General features: G+C 39.8%; 3 long non-coding RNA genes across 5 annotated transcripts; 2 read left to right on the plus strand and 1 right to left on the minus strand.

Moving 5' to 3' along the window:
* The first annotated feature begins 250 nt into the window (after window positions 1–250).
* On the plus strand, window positions 251–3,966 carry LOC121857234. The gene is made up of 4 exons (XR_006087138.1): window positions 251–754; window positions 894–1,038; window positions 1,829–2,696; window positions 3,589–3,966. It is a non-coding gene; the product is annotated as an uncharacterized LOC121857234 (long non-coding RNA).
* Window positions 3,967–7,291: 3,325 nt separating this feature from the next.
* On the minus strand, window positions 7,292–8,943 carry LOC121857247. The gene is made up of 2 exons (XR_006087144.1): window positions 7,708–8,943; window positions 7,292–7,545 (listed from the first exon to the last, which is right to left on the minus strand). It is a non-coding gene; the product is annotated as an uncharacterized LOC121857247 (long non-coding RNA).
* Window positions 8,944–8,984: 41 nt separating this feature from the next.
* On the plus strand, window positions 8,985–27,347 carry LOC121857235. 3 transcript variants are annotated; one of them, XR_006087140.1, is made up of 7 exons: window positions 8,985–9,104; window positions 11,926–12,039; window positions 12,510–12,599; window positions 15,120–15,245; window positions 15,734–15,871; window positions 25,224–25,339; window positions 27,287–27,347. It is a non-coding gene; the product is annotated as an uncharacterized LOC121857235 (long non-coding RNA). The 3 variants fall into 3 exon arrangements; XR_006087142.1 differs by lacking the exons at window positions 25,224–25,339; window positions 27,287–27,347 and adding an exon at window positions 23,930–23,978 and having other exon boundaries at window positions 8,986–9,104; XR_006087141.1 differs by lacking the exon at window positions 25,224–25,339 and having other exon boundaries at window positions 8,987–9,104; window positions 27,287–27,344.
* Window positions 27,348–27,617: the final 270 nt, after the last annotated feature.

Consider the following 27,617-nt stretch of genomic DNA (forward strand, 5'->3'; position numbering starts at 1 on the left):
CACACCAGGGGCACCTCTCTACCCACACACTAGGTGCACCTCTCTACCCACACACTAGGTGCACCTCTCTACCCACACACTAGGTGCACCTCTCTACCCACACACTAGGTGCACCTCTCTACCCACACACTAGGTGCACCTCTCTACCCACACACTAGGTGCACCTCTCTACCCACACACCAAGTGCACCTCTCTACCCACACACCAGGGGGACCTCTCTACCCACACACCAGGGACACCACTCTCCCCACATCGTACACTGACATATTAACTTAGAGACTTATTTTGACTCATTAATTTGGGATTTTTTCAAGGGTAGAATTCATACCAGATATAAAAGATTTATAACTCAGGTTGTAAGGTAACAAACTTGTATACATTAAAATCAAGGACGTGTTCTGTATAAATAAAATTGTACGTGAAGGATAAGGTAAAATAACGATAAGTCACTGTAATAAAAACCAGCATTGGGTCTTGAGCTTCGTCTTACACGTGTCCAGCAGGAGCAAGTGACACGGAGGACAGCACCTCCCCGACCAGCCTTAATATCAGCATCGTCTTCAGTGACTCCGTCTTCTCCCCACTGACCGGAGGAGCGGTAGTCAACAAAAGCTTGGGTGGCAACGGAGGAGCGAGGGATCCAAGCTTCACCTTGGCCGCCCTACGCCAGCCCGGCATTCACTTAGAGGAGGGCGAAGATATAGATTCCTTCATTGCAAACCTTACCATTCCTCCACCAGCTGAAGGAGGTGTGGTAAGCAATGTAGTGATTATGCATTCATTATAATGCTGCTGTTTTTATCCATTTTGATGACTATACAGTACATGGAACTCCAAGATATTCCCTTATTTACAAATAGAGAATTGTTCTGTATATACGATGCCGTTTACAGAACCTTCAGACGTGCGCGGAGAACCGTAAGATGGGGAACGAGTACGACATCTCTGCGTTTATTATCCCGCCGCCTCCTCCACCCTCGGACGAGAAGGACAACAGGTCGTTCGACATTATACGGAGCCAAAGAAGGAATCAGTAGGGTGAGTTGTTGTGAGGTTCATCTAATTTTCTACAATTAAATGCAATACTGTATTACTGTAAGTGTACTGTGGAAGTGTTTGTCTGAACTAAATGAATTTGTTTCTGTTCATAGATGTTATTGATTTACCGTACAGTGTAACATACATCATCGTGTAAGAAGATTACCGCACTGTAATAATTAGTTATGAGTTTATAATAAATACTGTACAGTTTTATACAACACAATACGGTACTTAGGAAAACAGGGAGGCCATTTAAAATCACATTTCCTGGTGGTATGTATGACTCTCAGGTTGTTTATCTCTTTAAGGAGGAGTATCACTCTAGGTGTTTTGTTATGGGTAATGTCAGACTGTTTTCAGGTTGGAGAAATGTGTTACTCAATGGGTTAAAATGGTTAAGTTTTATTGTGATTTCTCCTGTAGTAAAAGAATATTGTTAATTTATTAATTTATCATTCCACCACTTAAAAGTTTATTAGCTGCTGGGCCAGTTGGTCTGTTCTTTTTTAATTTGCTGTGAACACTAGTGTTAGGTGTTCGTACAGGAAGAAATCTATAATATTTGGGAGTGTCACTGGATAACACCCTTCTCATGTGTGTCTCAGCCAGGACTCAAACCCATGATACATTCATTACTGCCGTACCAGCAAATGTTTGTTTTTACCTAAAGTATTTGCTGTTAGTTCTTTCCTTCTGAAAGTATATCACAAACAGTGATGTAGGAGGTATTTACTTTAAGATATAATTTTTTAGTACAAAAATGAGCTAAATTGGTTTATCGTTACAGATGGTGTGCGAGGACAACAGCGACATGGAGGTCGGGGAGAAGGACCACGACATGGGCGAGGTGCACGTCAGCTCAGAGACGATGGCCAAGCGTGCCAACCTAGCGGGGAAGGTCGCATCTCTGCAGAGGCGCTTCGAAGTTCCTCCCAGGACTGCCTACGGTAGTCTGCCTACCTCAAGTGCCTCCGTAGACAATCGTCAGTTGCTACCGAGATCAAATAATTCTAATGTAGGACATGAACTGCATGCCAAATTGGCACAGGCATTAGAGGAAAATGATAAGATGTTCAAAGGTTTCGACACTCAACAAATGACGAGTGCCAAAAATACCGGCGGAAGTCGGGAGAGCGGCGACTCCAAGCATCCGTCGGTCACGGCCAGAGTACGAACCTTCAGCTCTGGGGGAAACTGGACCGCCTCTTCTCTTCAGCGCCAAAAGACCGTGCCAACCAGTAAGGCAGAGGGAAAATAGGAGGACTCTCCACCTCCCCCTCCTCCACGAACGCCCATCACACGAACCGGCACTCTGACTAACCCAAAGAAATCCAAGCCTTCTCGTCCCTCGTCAAAAATCCAGAGAAGTATATCTATGAGCACAGGTAACCTCTCCAAGTCTGCCTCTCAAGACGACATGACGAGTCACGCCAGTTACATCACCATCCTGAAGTCGAGCACCAAAGCCTCGGCCTCCAGCGAAGACGTCAGCCAAGCCAAAGCCTCCCCGGGGTCCCCCTCCAAACAAAGGGTAGCCTCCAGTAACGATTCTCTCGCGTCGTCCTCCAGTGAATTCCTCTACTGAAGAATTACTCTTAAAATTTTCAATAAATCTCTAAACATCATTAATGAACTACAGCTCAGCCAGTCTGGAGGTGAATATATTCTCTATTTTTGGGAATTGGAAAAAAAATTGATTTTATGTACTGATGTGTTTAATTCTTTATACGATCGGTAGCATGGATACAATATGAAAAAAAGACGAGGGTAGAGGGAGGTAAAGGTTTTATTATGAGAAGTTGGTAAATGTAACAGCTGAGAGGCAGAGTTATCCTGTTTAACGCTGAGAGAAATAAAGATTCAATGTGATAAAAGAAAACTTAAAAGAGAGGAAACGGTTAGATGGGATCTCTTTAGTAATCATATTGAAACTGTCTATTTACCTAGAATAATACAGAATAGGGATGTTATAAATCTTGGTTTTAATAGAATAACAAAAGTGTATTGATTATGTTTAATAAAGAATCAATAGAATGACAGAGGGAAGATTTTGAGATATAAGGTAGGAAAAGTGTACTAGTGGAAGAAGAGTTTGGAACCAGACTTGGAAGAGATTATGTGGGTCACTTTTTAAATTAAGGAGCATAAAACTTACATGTAAAATTATCTAATGAAATCGATAATGTTTTTATGATATTTAAGGACCCGGATAGAGTCGTTAGAAAAGCAATGTAGGAACGTTAGAAAATGTATTAGATAAATACTGATTGTTGTCTATAGGCAGTGTACTGTATGTGAGGGAGAGGTGAAGTTGTTGCTGATGAAAGTAAGATTATAGTAGGATATGTAGTGTCACCATGATTGATTGGTGTTTGCCACGATGGGATGATAATTGAGGTTGGTGCTGTTGATGTGGTTGGTTGAGTAAAGAAAGTTGAATATGTTAATAAGTTTGGTTGATTGAAGAAAATTGATGGTGCGTGCGTGCGTGCAATATGTATGAAGCATTATCTGTTAATTTTAGTAAATAAAATTTCTCTTCCTCAGGACAATGTGAAGGCAGGTATGCAGAACAAAGGCCTTCGTTCACCATCACCAGCGCGTAAGGAGTCCCTCGCCAGATAACTCAGAGCGGCCACCCTCGGTGCCTTCCAGACTTCGCAAGCCACAGCTCAGCCCAACTACTTCTCCTACGAATAATCTGCCAGGCACACACCGTCTGCGTCCTTCGGGCAAATTAATGGCTCCTTCCGGACCTACCGGCGTAAGGCTCCCGCGAGCAGTCCCACTTCTCCTCGAGGCAGGGCTGGATTCAGGAGTGGGCAAAGTGGGCAGCTGCCCAGGGGCCTCCACATCTTACAATATTTTATTTGGATTATTTTTGTTTTCATCCTTTAAAATTCATGTTTATCTAATCCATCACGTAAAACTATGTTCAGCAAGAAGCGTGATAGAAATTAGGCAGGCAACTCCTTGAAATTCATGAAAACCTGGTTTTCCTATGAACCGACTTGAAACCACATGAATGACTCCAGTCATGTCTCACTTTTGTGTGTGTGTTTGGAATTTGTACTCTATCAATAAATATACAGTTAATTAAAAATGTCTCAATGTTCTACTTTCCTCAGTGTAACTGCATATGGCTTCAAAATTCTCCTAAGAAATGCTCAAATTTCACAATTTTCCCGGGGGGCTTATAGCGCCCCCCCGGAACGCCCAGATGTTTAGGCTCGCTTCACTCGCCACCCCACCCTCTTGGGTAGTTATAATGAGGGGGCCCTCCACAAAGAGGCTGGCTGCCCATGGGCCTCCACAGGTCTAAATCCAGCACTGCCTCGAGAGGGTACTCGCTCCCCCCAAAAGACTCCCAGAATCACTCGTAAGGCAGCCAGCCGATGCTGACGAACCTAAGCCTCGGCTCCCCGCCAAGAATAGTCAGTCGCCGGCTCGGAGAGTTCCGGCATCGCCGCCGGCCACCGCCAACGGCATCAAAAGTCCCGTGCGAACCGCCGACAAAAATTCCACTGCTTCGAGACTGCCCGGACTGGATAATTCCAGCGTGGCTCTTAAAAACCGCCTGAACCAAGAAGTCGCCAAAACTCTCTCCCAAAAACAAGACGGTCAACGGCACGGATCCGGACGATTCCCCGGACTCTGGTAGCTTCGATCAAGATTCGTTAGAAGAAGCAGAAGTGATGCCTCCGGCGTCTAGAGATGCCTTCCGCCGTTTTACGGGAGCGGTCGGTCAGTCCCCGACGGAGATGGTAGCGACCTGTGCAGAAGCTGAGCGTTTCAGCGGCACCGCCACTCAAGACGAGGCAAAGTTCCAGGAGGCCAGAGAGGCTCTCACCAGTGAATAGAGACGGTTCGTAACGGCCTCGAAGTTATTCGTCAAGTCGGCCACAGAATCCGAAGACACGTTATTGCAGTGTCTGTCGACGTGTATGAAGCTGATGCAGCGCATGGTGGACGTGACCCAGCAGGTGGTGCGGCACACTACCACGCCTCTCCACGTGGTAGTGAAGGTGAGGGACGTGGCCACCACCTACCACTCCACCGTCCGGGCGGCGCTGGATGGACCATCCTTCCATGAACACCCTCATGACTCAGGCCACCAACCTGGCCGGCGTACTCACCTCTCGCTCAGTGTGTTCAGCCCGTGAGATCCCCGACGCTCCGACGTCGCAGAATCGTGTGCATTATCGTATTATTAAGATCGCTCTCCCAGTAAAGAGTTGCAAAAATCGCCTTTGACAGTGCAATGAATGGAAACTTACAAAAGAGTACTTAATGTATTTACACGTTTGTAGATATAGAAATAAACCCGATACGCATAATGTCAATCACCGTAGCCCGACCAGCTTCTGTAAATAACGATAGAAATCTCAGGCATTATGAACAGTCAGTCCGGAGGAGAGTGAGAGCACCGGCTCCAGAGTCGAGTGTCCGGGACGAAGCTGGGACAGTCTGAGGGTGACGTAACAGAGCTGTATATTTCAGTACATTGATATAATTGTGTATAACAATGCCTAAGTTACCCCCAGTCTCGCATTTGACTATAAATTTCCAAGTGTGTTTGTTTCTCAAATGTACTTAATATAGCAGCTTTTTCAGTTACTTTTTTTTTATTATTCCAAGTTTATTGGCACTACTTGCAATTGTTCTCCAGATTTTTTATTTGTTGTACAATATAATTGCAACTTATGGTTTGCTTCCACTTTCCATTAATTTGTTCTTTGTCTTGTACAGTTTGAGGCCCTCTACCCCTCTCGGTGTATATAACTTCTATACAGCAACAAAACTTGTCACATGTCAGCCCCAGTTAGGAGTTGTAATTCAGTTTATCTGCTGTATTTTCTGCTAAATAGTGTCATAGTATATCCCGTCTGTATCCCCTTGTGCATGTAGATAACTAAGGGTACCGGGGTATACACTGTAGGGAGATATATCTACTGTAGCTGTGAGGACTATTAGTGAAGGGTTAAACAATCAACGGTTTCTTGTATAGGAATGTTGTAATATAATGTGAATGACAGTACAGTAATGGAGGTTGGGAGTACGTTACTGTAGTGGTAGTACTGTAATAAGTACAGTAGTAATTATGGTGACGAGTACTAGCAGTGGTGGAGGGTGTAGTAGTACAGCTATACTTAAGGTAACAAGTTATGTAAATCTACCACCCAAGACGAGTGAGCTCAGACGTGGTGGCCAATGGAGTTCCTAAACATATGAAGTAGGAGTGGATTGTTCCAGAAACGCTGCTGCCTACAGATTCAGGGTAGGAGCTACCAGTACAAGGGCCTCGAGGTTGTGAAGGAGAAGCTACTTCGAGTGGTTGGGGGAAATGTAGGCGTTAGTATTGTGCTGGAGACATTCCTCAGTAGCCAGACCAGGAGAACTACTGACCTCACCCAGAACATGTACCGTGTTGAGCTAGGTTATACAAGCATTATATAAACTCAATTTTCCTCGTTTATCCTCCCATTTCGGGTCATTGTGGTAGCAGGAATCTGGCCTCAAATACAGAATTGTTCTTCCCTCGGGTATTCACCAAGTGGGTCTTCCACCATAATTACTGGCCACTGAACTACCACCTTTCTATTTATACCGATTATGAATTGGCAAGGGAAAAATGGAATTAAAATGGACGATAAAGCACAAGGGGTTCAAAGACAAGAATTGATGGAGCATTTACATTAACAAGTATAGAGTCGGTTGTATCATGACCACACAGCATCTTATATGTATTCAACAGTAAATTCGGCCACCTAAACTGCCAGGTTTCAAGGAGGTATGGGACCAGGTGGACTCCTGTGCAGGTTTGAGAAAGTGGCTGTGGACACCAGGTGCAGTAAGGATACACGCCTACTATCCTCACTGGTAAGGTATATTAATTTCTATATTGCTTCCCTGGCAGATAATCAATGATCAGTTAAAAAAACCTTTGCTCTAGGCTCGAGATTCCATTCGTACATTCATTCAGGTGGGAAGCTTCAGATGGATGAAAGTTTAGAGTTCACACATTGCTCGATTGAAGTTACCAAGTAAATGTATTGTGCTAGATGGTCTGGTGGCGTCTTGAAGCCGAATTAAGGCTCATCTAGCAAGAACAATAGTAGTTTCCGATCTTATGTGAACCTAAATTTTTTAAGCTGCTAAATTGTATACAAGTTAGAGAAATGTCGAGTCTAGTCTTAAATTGGTCTAAAACTCCCCAGAACACCGTTATTAAAGGAACTAAAAAACGGAATTTTAAAATTTAAAATCAAGTTTATTGTAGAAATATGTCGATCATATCTACAGTTAAATAAATACAGCAGTTCCCGCTCCTATAATTCTTCCCCACTCTAGCCGGGTTCGTCCTTAACTGCCCACATAACGAAGGTAGGTAGGTCACTGTGCCGTGGGTGAAGCTGGATTGGTCCACTTTCAACTAGAACGAAACTCAAATTCATCCCCTCACTAAACCATTTCCAGTAGTTATTCCACGTAGTTCTCGGATATCTGGAACAAGCAAGTAATCAGAGATTAAATATAGAAGTATACTTTGTATCAAACTCAATCACACAGAAATAATTCACTAAATACATTAATATATAACCAAGTTATATCAAATATAAATAGTTAATCAACAAAACTCATTTTTAACCAACAAGAAAATTGTACTCAAGAAAAATAACACCAGCATTTGAAGAATGAAGAGATGTATATCCATGGATCCAGTAGTATTACTTCCTTTGAGGTTATGATCAGTACTGACCTCCCGTCACAGCTTTCAGAGTATTTAAGGACGGCAGTGGTGGGGGGGGGGGGTGATACATGTGAATTAGGCGGGAAAATCTTAACTGGGCTAACCACCTCTTAACTGGGCTAACCACCTCATCACAAGTGTTTAAGACATTTCATTTCTCGATAATTGTTCCATAAAACTTCACTATGTCGTGATTATTTATCGCCTTTCTATTGCTAGTTTAATATTTTTCTATTTATAACTTGTTAATTTTTCACTATAGAGATTAATGAATGTGGTTTACCGGGAGTTAAACGGGCGTAACAACCATTAGCGGCTTTACTGTGGTGGTGTCTGTTTCTGGCCGCCCATAGAAAGTCGTAGAATTCGTCATGCTATATTTATCAAAACTTCAAAAACCAGATCACAATTGACTTTGATGTGAAAGATTATGAATAAAAGAAATACAGCGCATATTAAAGTTGGAAGTTTCTCTACATTTGTCACTTCCACATAAATACACATCTGAATCTGTAGATAATGGTCACTCATAATAAGCTCATTTAAAAATGAAAAGTCTTTAAGCTTGGTAATAAAATAAACTAATTCAATAAATGTCTGGCTGGGTTCCTTCTATACATTCCTAAATCTACTATAGAATTCATTGGCCTCTTTAACAGTGTAAGCAACTGCCTATAGCCATTCAAGCAAACCATAAAGTCTCAAAAGCCTTATTGGACAACATCGTGACAAGTATTGCTAACAATAAAAATGGTTCAACGTCACACTGATTCTAAATAATAAAAGTTTCACCCTTTAAGTAAACCAGCAGTACTTAAGTATTCCAGGCAGTATATAAGTACCACCAACATATAGGCTTTACTAACGTACAGTATTGTTAATGAATGTGGTGAGAATACTTCAAAGTTTGTATATATATAGTGCCCCAAGAACGAAGGCACATTTTCTTTCTTGTTAAATTACTGAAATATTTATGTTTTTCAGTTATTTCACATCAAAAATCATTTTATTTTTATGGACTCTATTACATGCTAACATAGTTTTATGTAAATGGTAATAAATGATAATTCAAATAGCTGTTTTATATATTCAACGTAAAAAGGTAATAAGATACGGAATGATATGGAGGTGAGCGCCATCTATGAGTTAACAGCACTACTAAACCTTCATCACGGGGTACAGGGGGAGAGTTTCTCGTCTGGTGGTTCTTGGATCCATCACCAGCTGGAGCCACAAGACAGAGGAAGAAGGTGGAGGACGGACTAAGTGTACCACGATCTGACAGCCCCGAAAATATCGGCCTGAGGCATCGGTAAGACATTTATTCATAATATTATACCAGATATTTAACATTAATAATACTAAGAAGTTATTGGAGAGTTATTATGGTTAGACAGAGTGTATTTAATGGTTAATTTAGTTAATTGTGCTGGGTCGTCTGGTGAAGTACTGTATTGGTATATTGTTGCCACTATATAACATCAAAGTTGAAAGTATGTTTTTCCGGTGGTTTTTGATGTAATGAACGAATTTGACCTTCATTTGTGGCGCAAATCAATAGTTTTGAGATAAGCCCCTGGTGAATTAATATAAGTGGACAACCATGGAGTTGTTGATCAATGTGTTGTTCCGATGGTTTAGGAAAATATTCGTCCATTGGCTGTCCTCGGGTTTTGTATGAGTGTTTTTTTTTAGATTTTTCAGTGTTTTACTCAAATGTGCCCTTTTTTTTGTAAAGTAACGTTTTGCCAAAAAATAACATTTTCAATTTTAACAAACTGCTAATTTTGCCAATAAAATAGAGCTCAAATTTGAATAAAACACCAAAGTACACCAAAAACTAATTCTCATACCAAAGAACCTACCTAACCTAACCTACGAGGAGGAGACGAGTTAGGAGTATAACCTCGGGTAAACGCGGTGGGAACCTGCGGACAGCCAATGGACCAATATTAACCCACTTTTCTTCAATGACGTTTCCCTCACAAATGACTTAAATATAGCAGGGAGATTAGGTAATTTTAAGTAATTTCTGAGCAAAACGTCGTAGAAGAAACGTGTTTTAACATTGTCTAAACTATTGGAAAAACACATTGTTCAACAAAAAGTCAATGGTTGTCCACTTGTAAAAATTTACCACCCTGCCCCTCAGAAACTAGAGCTATAAGAATCGAGGTAAAAAGTGTCCAAAACGCACCAAAACCCATCGGAAAAAGTTTTGGATTTAACCTAACCTAACCAAACCTAAGCTAACGTGGGTGTGTACCGCCATGAACAGACATACATAATGAACTGTTAAATATCTCGCTTGAACGTATTTTGTTCCAGAAATGTTATTGAAGAAAAGTGTCTTAGAATTGTCAAACTTACCGATTGCAATTATAAAATCCCCGAGATTCGTTTAGCGACAAGTGAAATGGCAAAAATAGGTTTTCCCTAGTGTATTATGTTTTTCGAGCAATTCTAACCTTCATTTCTGGTATAAATGAGCCGTTATGGAGATATGACCTCAGTTACCGGGACGAGTTTGATTTTGTTCATTTTTTCCAGATGATGATGTTATTATAGTATTTTAAGAGGCGACATTTGCTAGAAGCTATACTGTACTGTATAATCTGATGTAATATAACCAACCAAAACGACCTACCTAACCTTACCTAACTTCCTAGCCAGGGCGTGGAATTGCCATATTAAACAAAGTACTTATTTTGATATCTGGTACCAATGAAAGCAACTTTATAGAAGCGTCACGGTGTAATTTGTATTTTTGTGGATGCAAGAGTGCGCTCGGACTCGGCGAGTCGGCTATAAACAAACGCGACGCGGCGAATCGGCCAATTTTTTGGAGGAGTGTTTACGGTAAATGTAATTATTCGCCACAGAGCACGGAGAGACATCGTTTTAGTGTCGCGTGCTCGGTTTTTCAGTGTTTTCCCCCCATTTCCTCCAACCTTCATTCCTTGCCCATTACAGGTGATTTAAGATCATATAAATAATTAATGAAAAAGTGTTTTTAATTAAAATAAAAAGTTGTCGCCTCTTTTAAAATATTATAATAAGAACACCTATGGAAAATATGAACCAAATCGGAAAAACTCTTGCTGGTGGTAGTGGTGTTCTGAGAAAAAAAGAAAAAACCTAACCTAACCTTTCCTATCCCTTAACACTTCAAATAATATATTAAGGTTACTTTATTTAACTGATGATAAATTAAAAAGTTATTTCATTAATGTTTTGTCAGTGTGTCATTAGCATTTATAGGTCACTAGGGAAGCTGGAATACGTTTAAGAAACTAATTTGCAATCCCAATAGATTTGAACTGTCCTCTGATTGGTCACAGCAGATTATGTGAAATTCAAACGAAAGGAATTTAGGTATTAAATTGGGCAAAAGTTTTTGCCCGCTAGTGCAATAAGAATCCGTCAATATTGTCGTAACTTCGTCTTATTTTGGTCACGTCCACAAAATGTAACCGCGATGCGTCGCGTAAGAAACCGGGTGTGCCAATTCATTTTTTGTGCGTCCGTCACAAAAGGTTAGATAGGGTTTTCAATTTTGTTTAACCTTTCATGTTGAAAGTGTAATTCAGTTTGGAAGAATGATTGTTGTTGTTGTTTCTAGTGTTAAAGGAAATAAAGGTCACACGTTTCTATTAGAAAAAGCAAAACAAAATAAAAACACGGAAAATTGCAGTTTCGGCGAAGCGCCGAGGTCAGACTCATTCTAAACACATCAAAAACTATTGGAAAAACCTAATTTCAACCTAACCTAACCGATTTGAGAAATCAGTTTCTCTATGTGGTATTAAACAAACAAGTGCCTTTGTTATAAGTGTACGAAGTTGTTATTTGACCAAATAAACCGTCGGCTATTTGACCGGGACCTGCGAGGATCGTACGCATACGATTTTAATGGGATTGTAGTCGGGATGATTGTGGGCATTAAACAAGTCATTACACTGTGGTATTATTTAATTGTAGAAGTTTCTGTGGGCAAAAGTATTGTTTTATTTTAGATCTCGGTCAAATAATCAGTGGTTATTGTGCCGAGTACCGGTCAAATAACCCCTGCCTATAATACAATAGTTTTACAGTGTTGTGTATTATAGTATAGCTATTGGTCACATTTCCAGGAAGCTTCAAGGAACAACAACACATCTCCATGGCAAGCTCAGACTCGACCGTACAGACCCGTCCGGTCTCGTCTACGACTCCGTTAACTGAGAAACGCCGCCGACCCGCGGGAGGTGAGACCGACGTCGTCACTTCACGTCGCGTAGTCGGGTGTACAAGTCGAGTGCATTAGAGTACTTGTATTTAAGTGCACTTGTACAGTAATCCTATAAAAGTGGGCATTTACTTAAATGTTTGTGTCTAAAGTCACGTCCCATTGGTGTCGGTGGTACGCGACACCTCAAAACTGTGGCCCAGATTCACGTTTTCCATCCCATACCCAATTTTGAATGTGTGTTTATTTTGTTTTTCTTTAAAGTACAGTATAGTATAATATATTAATAACTTTTAGCTTCGTTTTTAAAACCTAATTTCATTGTTATTAATTATGATACTCTACAAATACTGTGCTACTTTTTCTACTTGTATGATTCAGTTGAGCTAATTAAACTTTTATTTGCATAATGTTGAAGAAGACTACAGTACATAGTTCAAATTTTTACATATCAACAGTGCAGTACTTTATCTTAAGTAATATTTTCAGGCACTTTCCCCATCAATGCCTAAAGTGGACCTGAACCTTTGGACCTGATGTGAACTAGAATGAAGCTGGCTGGACCTCAAGTACTCTGTGGTATTGTATTTAATATTGTTGTAGTACTTTGAATGTTAGGAAAGTTCTACAGGCATTCCCCAGTTTATAAGAGTATTATGCATTAAAAACCTATATTAAATCGAATCAATATTCCTATAGACGCGCATTACAAAAGCCCAGATACTTTTCTACAATGAAAAAAAGTTCCCCCCAAATTATGTACGGTCCCCCAAAAAGTATCGATAGATTTTCTTGCGGTAAAATTTGAAACTCTAGATGAATACATTGATGTGATCTCCATTGCGTCAGCATAAGTTGTTACGCCCGCTCACTGTATCGGCAACAGCTATGGACGGCGGGTAGCGAGGGAGTCATCCTCGTGTGACATACAACTGTATATGCTTTACTATAACAAGAAATTCATTAAGCTATATTAATGTATGTATCGTGCTGGGTAGAAACAAGGCCTCAACCGAGGATTACAATAATATCAAAATATACGTTAAATGGAAGAGTCTTGGAACGTCGCAATCGAGACGGACCTCGAGGCGGACATTTCACCACCGTGTCGTAGTAACGGTTTCATTCGTACCGAGTTGCAGAATATACAGTAGTCGTCGACGACACGTCTGATTTATGAGAGGTGACCAAGGAAATGTTACTTGATATTAGAGTGAACAGCTACAGCAATATACAATATATCGGTCTAATTGGGCTCTGCCAAATATTATTGATACGTAAATGGTATCGGTTTAATGTCACAATAAGAATTTAAATCGGCGCGTCGCTGGTCGTTTTGTGGCTGGCGGCTGAGCCATCGCGATACAGCGGGTTCGCTCTCCCCATTGCGTCTTTCCGATAATTCCTCGGTTCGTTTGACGTAAGATCCCATTAATGACCGGCACGGCATCGGCGTCCATTTACGACACGCAATCTCAATTCGCGTAACGTGCGATCGGAAGCCTCGGAGGATTTGCATCTTTCAAAAACATATGTATACTCATTCGTGCTCAGAGGTGTAGACGTAGAGTTAGCAACAGTTCTGAAACGGGTCGTGTAACATTGGTCGAATAGCCTCGAATCACGTCGACCCCGTGGCTAAAGATATTATTTTGGGGTGAGCGTACACGTCGATTATAAGCCAATACAGGAGCTTCTCGACAGACGGACGAGTCGAGTTCCCGAGGCTCGTTCGCGAGTCCGACTTAACTCTTGTAGATAATGATATACAGTAGAGCTATACCGTATATACCCAGCACATTACGGTACAGTCGGTCCCCGACTTATGACGGGGTTAGGGACCGGGTCGCGAGTCGAAAATAATACCGTACATAGAAAATCTAAAACGAGTGTCTCTCTCTCTTCTCGGCACCACAAGAACTCTCACTCTTCCGCTTGCCAGCTATTTTAAAGGGAATTACAAACAAAAATTTTGTCGGTACACAGCGCAATCACTAACGTCTGGACTCGAAAATAGGTAATTTGACAAAATTTTGGTACGACCGAGGCGGTCGTAGGTCGAGTAGGTCGTAAGTCGAGGAGTAGCTGTATTTAACTAATGATAACAGAAAAAGTTATTTCTTTAATGTTTTGTTTTTGTGTTTTAATGTTTTGTCAGTGGGTCAGTTCTCGTCTTCAACATTTAGGTCACGAGGGAAGCTTAAACATATCCAGAAAAAAAAGTTTTTGCTCCTGCGTAAATATCACAATAGATTTGCACTGTCCTCTGTTTGGTCACAGCAGATTATGTGAAATTCGAGCGAGAGAAATTTAAATAATAAATCCCGCAAAATTGTGCGTTTCTCCCGGAAGCACGATAAGAATCCGTCAACATCGTCGCAGTTTCGTTCTACGTCGGTCACGTCCACGAAGTGTAAACGCTATTGGACTGTACGAAACCGGGTATGCCGATTAAATTTTTGCTCGTCCATCGCAAGAAGTTAGGTAGTTTAGTTTAGGTTAGGTAGGGTTTTCAATGTTTTTTTTTAACCCTTCATGTTGAAAGTAACTTTTTTTGGAAGATTCATTGTTTTTGTTACTGTAAGGAAATTAAGATCATATAAATTTATGAGAAAAAATCCAAATAAATACTGGTAAAATTATCGTTTTGGCCGTGCATCTATTTTCCAAAAGTCATAATCGTTCAAAATATCCATAAAAACCGTTGGAAAAAGATAATTTCAACTTTACGTAACCTATTTGAGTAATCGGTTTCTCCATGTGGTGTTAAACTGATAAGTAATGTTTATTTTTAATACAAAGTTGTTATTTGACCCGGATTCTGGGCCAAATAACCGTCGGCTATTTGACCGGGACCTGTGGGGATCGTATGGGATCTTAATGGGAATGTAGTCGGGATGGTTGGGGGCATTAAACAAGTCATTACATTATGGTATTATTTAATTGTATAATTTCTGTTGACAAAAGGATTTAGTTTAATTTTAGATCTCTGTCAAATAACCGGCGGTTATTGTGCCGAGTACCGGTCAAATAATCCCTGCCTATAATATAATAGTTTTACAGTGTTGTGTATTATATAGCTATTGGTCACATTTCCAGGAAGCTTCAAGGACCAACAACACATCTCGGTATGACAAGTTGAGACTCGACCGTACAGACCCGTCCGGTCTCGCATACGACGCCGTTAACGGCAAACGGAGAAACGACGCCGCTGACCCGCGGGAGGTAAGACCGACGTCGTTACTTAGCGTCGTGTCGTCGGGCGTACGAGCCGAGCGTATTAGAGGACTTGTATTTAAGTGCACTTGTACAGTAATCCTATAAAAGTGGACATTTATGTAAATGTTTGTGTCTAAAGTCACTTCCCATTGGTGTCGGTGGTACGGGACCTATCAAAACTGTGGCCCAGATTCACGTTTTCCATCCCATACCAAATTTTGAATGTGTGTTTATTTAGTTTTTCTTTAAAGTACAATACTGTATAATATATTAATAACTTTAAGCTTCGTTTTGAAAACATAATGCCATTGTTTTTTAATTATGATTCTTTACAAATGCTGTACTACTTTTTATACCTTTTTCTGCTTGTATGTTTCAATTCAGTTAATGAAACTTTTATTTGCATAGTTTTGAAGAAGACTACAGTACTTAGTACATAGTTTAAATGTTTGCATATCAACAGTGCAGTACTTTATCTTAAGTAATATTTTCAGGTACTTTCTCCATCACTGCCAAAAGTGGACCTGAAATTTTGGACCTGATGTGAACTAGAATGAAGTTGGCTGGATATAAAGTTAACTGGACCTGCAGCGAAGTGGACCTGAAGCTAACTGGACCTCAAGTAGTCTGTGGTATTGTATTTAATATTGTTGTGGTACTTTGAATGTTAGGAAAGTTGTACAGGCATTCCCCAGTTTGTAAGAGTACTGTGTCTTATAAAAACCTATGGTAAATCGAATCAATATTCCTATAGACTCACATTATAAAAGCCAAGATACTTTTCTTCAATGAAAAAAGTTTCCCCCCAATTATGTAGTCTCCAAAAAGTATCGATAGATTTTCTAGCGGTAAAATTTGAAACGCTGGGTGAAAGACTTTGATGTGATCTCCAGTGCATCAGCATAAATTGGTACAGGTACATCCGGTCACTATATGAGCAACAGCCATAGACGGCGGGTAGCGAGAGAGGGAGTCATCCTCGCGTGACATACAACCGTACAGTATATGCTTTACTATAACAAGAAATCCATTAAGCTATATTAATGTATGTATCGTGCTGGGTAGAAGCAAGGCATATGTAAAGAAGCCCCTGACTGAGGATTACAATAACATGGAAATATACTTTAAATGGAAGAGTTTCGGATCACAACCGAGACGGACCTCGAGGCGAACATTTCACCGTGTCGTAGTGACGGTTTCATTCGTACCGAGTTGCAGAATATAGTCGTCGACGACACGTATGATTTATGAGAGGTGATCAAGGAAATAGTAGTTGATATTAGAGTGAACAGCTACAGCGATATACAGTATATCGGTCTAATTGGGATCTGCCAAATATTATTGATTCGTAAATAGTGTCGGTTTAACGTCACAATAAGAATTTAAATCGGCGCGTCGCCGGTCGTTTCGTGGCGGCTGAACCATCGCGATACCGCGGGTTCGCTCGCCCCGTTGCGTCTTTCCGATAATTCCTCGGTTCGTTTGACGTAAGATCCCATTAATGACCGGCACGGCGTCGGCGTCCATTTACGACACGCAATCTCAATTCGCTTGACGTGCGATCGGAAGCCTCGGAGGATTCGCATCTCTCAAAAACATACGTGTGCTCATTCGTGCTCAGAGGTGTAGACGTAGAGTTAGCAACAGTTCTGAAACGGGTCGTGTAACATTGGCCGAATAGCCTTGAAGCACGTCGACCCCGTGGCTAAAGATATTATTTTGGGGTGACCGTACTCGTCGATTATAAGCCAATACCGTATAGGAGCTCTTCGACCGACAGACGAGTCGAGCTCCCGAGGCTCGTTCGCGAGTCCGACTTAACTCTTGTAGATAATGATATACAGTAGAGCTATACCGTATATACCCAGCACATTACGGTACAGTCGGTCCCCGACTTATGACGGGGTTAGGGACCGGGTCGCGAGTCGAAAATGGGAAAATAATACTGTACATAGATGGGCGTCTCATTTTCTTCTCGGCACCACGAAACTCTCACTCTTACGCTTGCCGGCCATTTTAAAGGGAATTACAAATTAAAATGTTGTCGGTACACAGCGCAATCACTAATGTCTGCATTCAAAAATACATAATTTGACAAAATTTTGGTACGACCGAGGCGGTCGTATGTCGATTGATTGATTGATACGTTTATTGAGATACAAAAAAACATTAATACATCTCAAAGGGATGAAGTGACATAAGTCATCCTCACCCCAGTCCAGGAATGTCCCTCTCAGGACTCACATAAATCCCTAATATTTCATATAATTAGTTATATTACATAGTTATATTCTAGATGCAAAATTTCTATATTTCTTTAATATTTCATCTATTTCCCATTTCCAAACATCCACTCTATTTGCTTGGGGACATTATTTATATGGGCATTTCTATATACATTAAGCAATGGGCATTCCAGTATATAATGTGGCAGGGTATGGGATCTGGGTGTTCTACAAACTCTACATTCTTTATCCTGTTCACTTCTCTCAGCTCCAAGTTCCCAATAATATTTATATCCTAATCTTAACCTCATATACACTGAATCTTTCCACCTACTCCTATCTTTCCCATATGTAAATTTTGTGTTCATGAGAACATGATGGTAATGTTTTATTGTTTCACTTTTCTCGTATATTTCATTCCTTTTGAAATTATCTTCTATTGATTGTATTTTCTGTAATTTGCTCCTTAATTGCTTCAAGGTTTTAGTACATATTATGTCGATCTCGGCCTTTTCCGTGGCTCTTTTTGCTATTATATCTACTGCTTCATTAAGACCAATCCCCACATGTGAAGGGACCCATACAAATTGAACATTATGGCCATTTTTCCTTATTGTATTTACTAATTTTCTACATGAACCAATAATGTGTCCAAAGACTGGACTCCCACTGTTCAAAGAATCCAAAGCTGCCCTACTATCAACAAAAAAATATGCATCTTTATACCTCTTTACAACATTTTCCAATCCTACTAACATTGCATATAACTCAGCTTGTGTTGATGAAATAAAACTTCTCAACCAAAGTCCAATTTTGATGTCATCATTTCCTTGTTCTGTGTACTGTCTTATAAGGATCCCGCACCCTGCCCTGCCACTTGACATAACTGAACCGTCACAAAAAACATGCAATGTGTTTATTTTAGGCAAATTACTAATCTTATTCCCATATAAAGCCCTTAACTGTCCTGGTTCATGTAATGATTTCTTCATTGTGAGAGGCACTATGTCTAACTCTACTTCTCGTTCTTCCCTGGGTGGATTCTTACAACTCTTCTGAACAGCTGTACACCAGTCTGCCAAATTACATTTTTTAATAATATTTACTAATCCATTCATGTATCCTCTCTTGCCTTGCCTGCAGAAGGTCCTTTTATCTTTTAAACCATCATTTATATCTTGTACAAATTTACTCCCACTTTTCCCTCTCATTAATCGAACTGCTGCAACTGTATTAATTTCATTGACCCTCTGTGAAATGCTCTGTAACCCTAGTTCCATTTTCATTATCTCAATCATTGCATTCTTTTGACACCCTAAAATAATTCTCATTGCTTCATTTTGCATGATCTCAAGCTTCCGTAGCCTTCCTTCACCAGTACAAGAGAGGACAGGTGCTGCATAGTCTATAAGTGATCTGATGGTAGAAATACACATCATTCTCAGTATGGGTACCCCAGCACCTTTACCACAACATGCTAGAGCCTTCAAGGGCTGTAATCTTGCTCTACATTGAGTGAGGACATGATATATTTCTGCCTCTTTACTTTCACTAGTAAAGCCAATATACATTCCTAAATATTTATACTTTGACACTTTCTCAACAATTTTTCCATTTAGAAAAACGGATTCAGTTCCTCTTCCTTTACATTCACACTTGGTTTTTTCTTCATTGATAACTAAGCCCATCTTTTGAGAAAGAACACTAAAATCATTTAATGCAATCTGCAAATTTTTTACAGAGTTTCCTTGAAATAAGATGTCATCTGCATAAATGATGGTTACAACTCCTTTGGGATATTTGTGTGAGGCTATCTTGTTCATTAACACATTAAATAACATTGGACTCAATACTCCCCCTTGGGGAGTGCCTAGTTCAAGTGCTCTTTCCTCAGACAAACATCCCTGATACCATACACAGATTCTCCTTCCATGCAAGTAGTCACCTATCCAGTGTAACAACTTTCCTGATACCCCTAGAGCAGCCAGTTCATTCATAACTACTTCACTGTGAGCTTTATCAAATGCTCCTTGTAAATCCACAAAAACTCTACATCTGTCTGCATCATTTGATAAACATTTTATAACACAGTCTGAAGTACATTTCCCTTCCAAAAAACCAAATAAATTACAAGATAGATTTTCCCCCACAATATATACAAGCCTATTTAATAATACTCTCTCCATCATCTTGGAAAAACAAGATGTTAAAGACACTGGCCTGTATCCACCAGTTGCCTTAGGGAAAGGAATAACTATCGCTTTCTTCCATTCTGTTGGTAATCTACCCTCTGCATAGCTCATGTTGAATAAATCTAATAATGGACTATTTTCCATACCAACTAAGCAGTTCAAAATTTCATATGTCACACCATCTTCGCCTGGTGCTGTAGATTTTCCTTTTTTAACAGCATCTTGAGTAATATCTACACATGTTACATCACAAATATTTAGAGCTGATGAAATAAATCTTTTTCTTTCATTTTGCCACTCATCTAATGCTTCTATTGTCCTGTTAGGCAGGGAGGCAACACTAGCAGCTTTAGCCCATTTGTCAACCAGTTTATTAGCTTCTTCCTCTGGATGAGGATGGCTAATAAAATTACTCCTTTTTCCTCTAATTTTGTTAATATCCTGCCATATTTCTTTGAGATTTTTACTCTCCCCAATGTGCTGTGCAAAATCTTGCCAATATTTCTCCCTTGCCTCCTTCCTAGCCTGCCCACATATTTTGGCTATATCCATGAAGATTTCCCTATCTTCTTCTCTTCTACCATTCTTTACCCAATCTTTATGTGCTGCCCTTAACATTTGTGTCCATCCCTTCAACATTTTGTCATTGGTATAGCAGTGTTTCCTAGCCCCATGTCTCTTATCATTTATTTTTTTCTGTGTTGACTTAGTCAAATATATTTCTATCTCCCCAACTAAGTCATTATAAAAGCTATCCATACAGACTGGTGTATAATTTCTGTACCATTTCTCTATATTTTGGGTAAACACTTCTGTGTCATCCTTGTTTAGTTTCAATTTCTTCCTCCTATATCTCACCTGTCTCTTCCCTAATGGTAATTGAACATACACAACAAAATGGTCACTGACTAGCTCCCTTATTATCTCACATTCTCCCTGGACTCCCTGACTGCTTATCATGCAAGCATAGTCTAACCTTCCTCCTTTAATATGAGTCACTTCCTTATTTCCTAACAAGTAAGAATCTGGGTGATCTTGTAAAAATTGCCAAAATTTTATACCATTTCTATTAATTCTCCCCATTGTTTCGAGTCTTGGATGTCGAGCATTAAAATCTCTTACAGCCAAAGTTGAGTCCAAAAACATGCAATCTGGTAAGAAGTTGAGGTCAAAACAGCATCCAGAAATATACAAATTTGCTATGTTCAGTTCTCCTTCCTTCAAATATAACTTTATACAGACACTTTCTATTCCTTGTACTCTACTCGGGTTTCCAACTAGTTCTGCTGGTATGGAATTCTTAATGTATGTTGAGACCCCTCTTATACCTTTACCCGAATAGAGATGAAATCCCTTATATCCAGACAGTTTAAGCAGGTCGCCTTTCCTGTCCCTGTAACGGGCCGCGTTTTCTCTTTTCAATAATTTACCATCCAGCTACTGTTTTCTGTTAGTATTCTATTTACTCATATACTTATTTGTTCTATGTAGCATTCCTCCAATGAGTACCCTGTTTAATATACTTATTCTCCTTCCATTCTTTACATATATATATTTATTCTTATATGTTCTTTACCTCTATATACCTTATATTCTTATATGTTCTTATATAAGTAACTCTTATGCTTCTCCACTTATGTTTTCCAAGTCAAGGTTCTTTCTTTTCATTTCCTTTCATATAGATTGTATTTTCAGTTTCAATGTTCTTACCTTTCTGAAGTATACTTTGTTTTATGTCTTTCTTATACATGGGTTAGTCTGGGGAACCATGTGATTCTTTGTATAACACTTTTTATACTTACAAGGGGTAGCTGCCACCACCCAGACTTTTCATTATATAACAGAACTCATGGAAGGGTTTTGGGTAGTGTGGTAGATGTATAGGCACGTGAGTAAGTATTATTTTCTGGGAACCAATGTTTAGAAGGAGTAGAGTGGTGATACTCAGATTACTAACTCAATATTTATTAATACAGTGAGTGGAGAAGATGCATCTTAGATTCACTCAGGCTAAACAGAACCGAAATTAACTTATTAAGTCATCAAACACTTCAAGAACTTATTACCTCATTAAACACCTCCAAATATTCATTACTTTATTGGATACTGTTGTAGTATTTCTGTGACAAGTAAGATTTAGCAATGCTTACACACTGTCAATAACCCTGGACCCGCAGGTCTTACTTTAACAAGGAACAAATTACCTTCTCAATTCGTGGTTAGAACCTCATACTCTCAGGTTATTCTTTCATGGGTACTACAGATGAATACATAACACATTGGACTAACTCCACAATTATAGTAACATACAATACCTCCTGTTAGTTTGCAAGGAACAACCTGGTACCTTGAACTCTCATTCAGTGGTTCAATACTTAACCTGGGATGACTATATTTCTGCTAGTCATCCCTAAGCATGGATATTAATACGGCTCCATACATATAACCAAGAACAGTGGGTAGACTATGATCATATGACGGAGTCAGTAGGCCAGAGTTGTTTACAGGCTCGCTCGCTAGCTCGGAGCGCCTGGCCCAGGAAAAGTTGACTGTGGCGGTGGGCCGTGGCGTCTGCCAAGGAATCTCGCCCTGGGATTCTCATCTCGCCACCTTAAAGACGTCTTAAGGCTAGCTAGATCCAGGATTAATATTTACACATTTTATATCCTTTCCAATCAGATTCTTTAAGAAGGCCCAATCCTCCTGCACAGATTCCCATTTCCTCAAAAGTTTTTCTTTATCAGCATCTTTACACTTTACCAACACCTTTTTAAAACTTTCAGTTGTTGCTCCCTGCGCTACACAATCCTTTATTTTCCTCTCCTTCCCTGTAATACTTATTTTAAGCACTGAATTTTTCAAAGGCTTGAGCTCTTCACTTTCCTCTTTCCCTTTTAATTCTACATTATTCACAGCTTTGTTTTCCCTTTTTTTATTTATCACTGTATCAAGTCTTTTCTCTATCACTTCTATTTTCTGACCTAACTTTTGCAAAAGCTGAAACATCTTAAGCACCTCTTCTCCCAGAATTTCTTGCACAGTTTTATCACTAACCTGGAGGGCTGCACCACTACTCTCACTTGCTACTTGTTTATTACTCTGTTTGTTTCTGGCATCAACAACGCTTCCGGCCGCAAGCGCAGTCCTTATCCTTCTTGAATCTTCATGCCAGGCATTCTCAGGAATCACTGTCTGTGTGTTCTCCTGCTGTCTTGTCACTGTCAGACCACAGCGTACTTCCTCGGTGTTCTCTGAATAATTCCTTTGTTGGTCACTTCTCATACGTGGCCTCATCTCGCATGCAATTGAACTAGCATTGAGAGTTTTACCACACTTACAACAACAACAAGGCTTCACTTTCTCTCCTGCTTTGATCTTGTCCTTACAGTTGCTAGATTCGTGCCTCTTCCCACAGAATCTACAACGTGGGTCCAGTTGACAGCTCCAGGCCTTATGTCCCCATCTGCAACACTTGAGACACATTATTGGTCCCCCCACATATAGTGCCACCTTCCTATACCCTGCTCCTGTGATGAACACTTTCTCTGGAACCTTTCCTCTCATTAGAGCAATAACCTGGCTTCTCTCTTCGCCCCTTATTAAATGCCTCTTGACCCAAACAAATCTTTCGTCATCCAATAAGTATTCTGGGTCTAGTATTACAGGGTACCTGAAGATTATAACCTTTGTAAGTAGTATGTCGCTCTCCTCTGGCCAAACCATCAGTAATCCCTTGTACCCAACAGTTGTCAACATTTCCACAGCCTGTAAGATAAGGCTTGTGTGTGCCTTCTTTCAAAAGAGGCTCAAAGCTGCGATGCTCCCGTCCTAGTTGTACTGCCCATTTTAATTTTTCAAGGAAGGTCATCGGGCATGACTGGAAAAATTAATCTCTTCCTGACACGACCAACTTCACCTTGTGTGTGTTCTTGTCTGCTTCCTTCAAATTCCATACTTTGCTCTGTTCTTGATCCATTCTCCACTATCTCCTTTCTGTTATTTCCATTATTATTACCACCCACACACGTTTTTTGTCCTAGATGATTTTGTCTCTTCTCCTCTCTCACTTCTTTGCTTTCACTGTCCTCATGCCAGCTTGTCTCCCTCATTGTTTTAGAATTTTCTTTCTTATTCACTACCTCTTGTTGTAGCTGTATTTTCTCACTTTCGAACTTCCCTTGTGCTTCATCACTCGTATTAGACTCATCACTACTCAACTCAAGGTCTTCAAGAACTTCGTCTAATACTATCTTTTCTTTACTCTTCCATGTAGAGTTCTTAAGCGAAAATTCACTTTCCGTGGGGCAATGTTGACATCCCACAACACCCAGCCAGGAGTGATGGGACCCCGAGCAGTTATTTTTGTAAGGTAAACAGTAAGTTCCCAACACTAAAGTTGCTTGACGATACTTATCTTATCCTCGGGTCCTTATACACAAGTAGGTAAGTCTATATATCCTTCAGTTAATGTAATAAGCTCGAAAACATCCCAAATTTGGGAGCTAGCGCTCACAGCTGTGTTTACCGGACCAAAAAAATGGCCGCTCCGTCGTATGTCGAGTAGGTCGTAAGTCGAGGAGTAGCTGTATTTAACTAATGATAACAGAAAAAGTTATTTCTTTAATGTTTTGTTTTTGTGTTTTAATGTTTTGTCTGTGAGTCGGTTCTCGTCTTCAACGTTTAGGTCACGAAGGAGGCTTAAATATATCTAGAAAAAAGTTTTTGCTCCTGTGTAAATATCATAATAAATTTGCACTGTCCTCTGATTGGTCACAGCAGAGAGATTTAAATAATAAATCCCGCAAAATTGTGCCTCTCTCCCGGCAGCACGATAAGAATCCGTCGAGATCGTCGCAGTTTCGTTCTACGTCGGTCGCGTCCACGAAATGTAAACACTATTGGACGCGTACGAAACCGGGTATGCCGATTCGGTTTTTGTTGGTCCATCGCAAGAAGTTAGGTAGTTTAGATTAGGTTAGGTAGGGTTTTCAATGTTGTTTTTTTAACCCTTCATGTTGAAAGTCTAACTCACTTTGGAAGATTCATTGTTTTTGTTAGTGTAAGGAAATTAAGATCATATTTATTTATTAGAAAAAATCCAAATAAAAACTTGTAAAACTATCGTTTTGGCCGTGCAGCTATTTTCCGAAGGTCATAAAAGTTGAAAATACATCAAAAACCATTGGAACAAGATTATTTCAACCTAACCTAACCTATTTGAGTAATCAGTTTCTCCACGTGGTACTAAACAAACAAGTGCCTTTATTATAAGTGTACGAAGATGTTATTTGACCACGATTCTGGGCCAAATAACCGTCGGCCATGTGACCGGGACCTGCGGGGATCGTATAGGATTGTAGTCGGGATGGTTGGGGGCATTAAACAAGTCATTACATTATGGTATTATTTAATTGTATAATTTCTGTTGACAAAAGGATTTAGTTTTATTTTAGATCTCTGTCAAATAAGCGGCGGTTATTGTGCCGAGTACCGGTCAAATAATCCCTGCCTATAATATAATAGTTTTACAGTGTTGTGTATTATATAGCTATTGGTCACATTTCCAGGAAGCGTCAAGGACCAACAACACATCTCGGTACGACAAGTCGAGACTCGACCGTACAGACCCGTCCGGTCTCGCACACGACGCCGTTAACGGCAAACGGAGAAACGCCGCTGGGAGGTAATACCGACGTCGTCACTTCACGTCGTGTCATTGGGCGTACGAGCCGAGTGTATTAGAGTACAGGTTGTACCTCTCTAGTCCGGCATTCTGTGATCCGGAACGATTTTAGTTTGTCCAATAGGTAGATAGGCAGCTTCTTTTTTTTTTTTAATCTTGATTATTATTATTATTATTATTATTATTATTATTATTACAGGAGTATTAAATTTTTGCCCCTCAGGCCCCAATGTGGGTCAGTGACCTATGCCCGGGTGGGCTAATCCCCGTAAAAAAACAACGACGACAAAGCCGGGGGAAATTAAGGTTTGTTTACATCCGGCAGCTCTCTCTCTGTGCTTGTCTATACAGAGCATAACATTTAACCCTTCAATATATATTCTAGCAGTAAATAAGTGTTGCTTTCATATTCTTAAGTAGAGTAACGACGACATGTTTTCACGTTTGCGCACTTACATACGCTCAGTTTCACTTTTTTTTTTACCATTGATGGTTAGCTACTTATATTGTTCCATTTATTAACATTAAATAACATTACTTCAAACAAGCATATTAATTTTTTTACATTAATTTTACTACAGCTACAATCAGGGTCTTATTTTCTTCAGTTTTATATGTAGAACCAATCTGTCACCGGTTTTGTAAGCTTTAACAAAAACAATGCCGGCAGCCGTCTCGTCTCGTCGCGCGTTTTAATATTACACTTATTAGTAATAAATTGTATTGTTAATTTTGCACACACAAACATTAATTCAATAAAAACAAATTCAGAAACATTAATTAAAATATATATGAACAGTAAATAAGTGTTGCTTTCACATTCTTACGTAAAGTAATGACGATACGTTTTCACGCGTGCGCACTCGCATACGCGATCTCTGTTTTTCTTTACCATTATCGTTAGCTACTTCTATTGTTCCATGTATTAACATTACTTAAAAGAACCATATTAATTTTTCTACAGCTACAACCGGGGTCTTATTTTCTTCAGTTTTATACGTAGAACCAGTCGGTCACCGTTTTTGTAATCGACGAAAACGGTGCCGTCTCATTTCCTCGCGTTTTAATATTGAGCGTATTATTAATGAATTGTATTGCTCATTTTGCACACACTAATATTAATTCAATCCAAAAGACTTTCAGTAATAAATAATAACGAATCTTTCGTACATAAGAGAAATAACGCCGTTTACACGATCGTGCACGTCGTCCGAACGTCGGCGGGCCATTCAAACCCGTCGAAATTTGAGTTTCCGCCGTCAAAAGTTTTAAATGTGTCGGCTTTTTTTGTGCGTTCAAATAGAAAACGTCGAATTAAAAACTCGCGAAATTTGAGAAGGTACTGTACGACATTTAACCCTTCAATATGTCTTCAAAGAGACCACGAAGCAGAGAAAGTGGTGCTAGTGCTTCCAAGTGTAAACAGAAGTCACTATCTGTCCAGGAAGAGGGCGAATTTCCACGGTCGGGAAATTTCCGGCGTCCGGCACCGGTCGGGTCCCGTGGTTGCCGGACCGGAGAGGTACAACCTGTACTTGTATTTCAGTACACTTGTACAGTAATCCTATAAAAGTGGGCATTTATGTAAATGTTTGTGCGTAAAGTCGCGTCCCATTGGCGTCGGCGGTACGCGACACTTCCAAAATATGGCCCAGATTCACGTTTTTCATCCCATACCCAATTTTGAATGTGTGTTTATTTCGTGGTTCTTTAAAGTACAGTACAGTATATTAATAACTTTAAGTTTCGTTTTCAAAACATAATGTCATTGTTTATTAATTATGATACTCTATAAATGCTGTGGTACTCTAAATACTTTTTTCTACTTATATGAATCAGTTGAGTTGAGTAAACTTTTATTTGCATAGTTTTGAAGAAGACTACAGGACATAGTTTAAATTTTTACATATCAACAGTGCAGTACTTTATCTTAAGTAATATTTTGAGGCACTTTCTCCAACACTGCCTACAGTGGACCTGATGTGAACTAGAATGAAGTTGGCTGGACATAAAGTTTACTGGACCTCAAGTAGTCTGTGGTATTGTATTTAATATTGTTGTGGTACTTTGAATGTTAGGAAAGTTGTACAGGCATTCCCCAGTTTATAAGAGTACTGTGTCTTATAAAAACCTATGGTAAATCGAATCAATATTCCTATAGACTCACATTATAAAAGCCAAGATACTTTTCTACAACGAAAACAGTTCCCCCCAAATTATGTACGGTCCCCCAAAAAGTATCGATTGAATTTTCTAGCGGTAAAATTTGAAACTCTAG

Source organism: Homarus americanus, unplaced genomic scaffold (assembly GCF_018991925.1).
Source record: "Homarus americanus isolate GMGI-L3 unplaced genomic scaffold, GMGI_Hamer_2.0 scaffold60470, whole genome shotgun sequence".
In the NCBI taxonomy this organism is placed as follows: Eukaryota; Metazoa; Arthropoda; class Malacostraca; order Decapoda; family Nephropidae; genus Homarus; species Homarus americanus.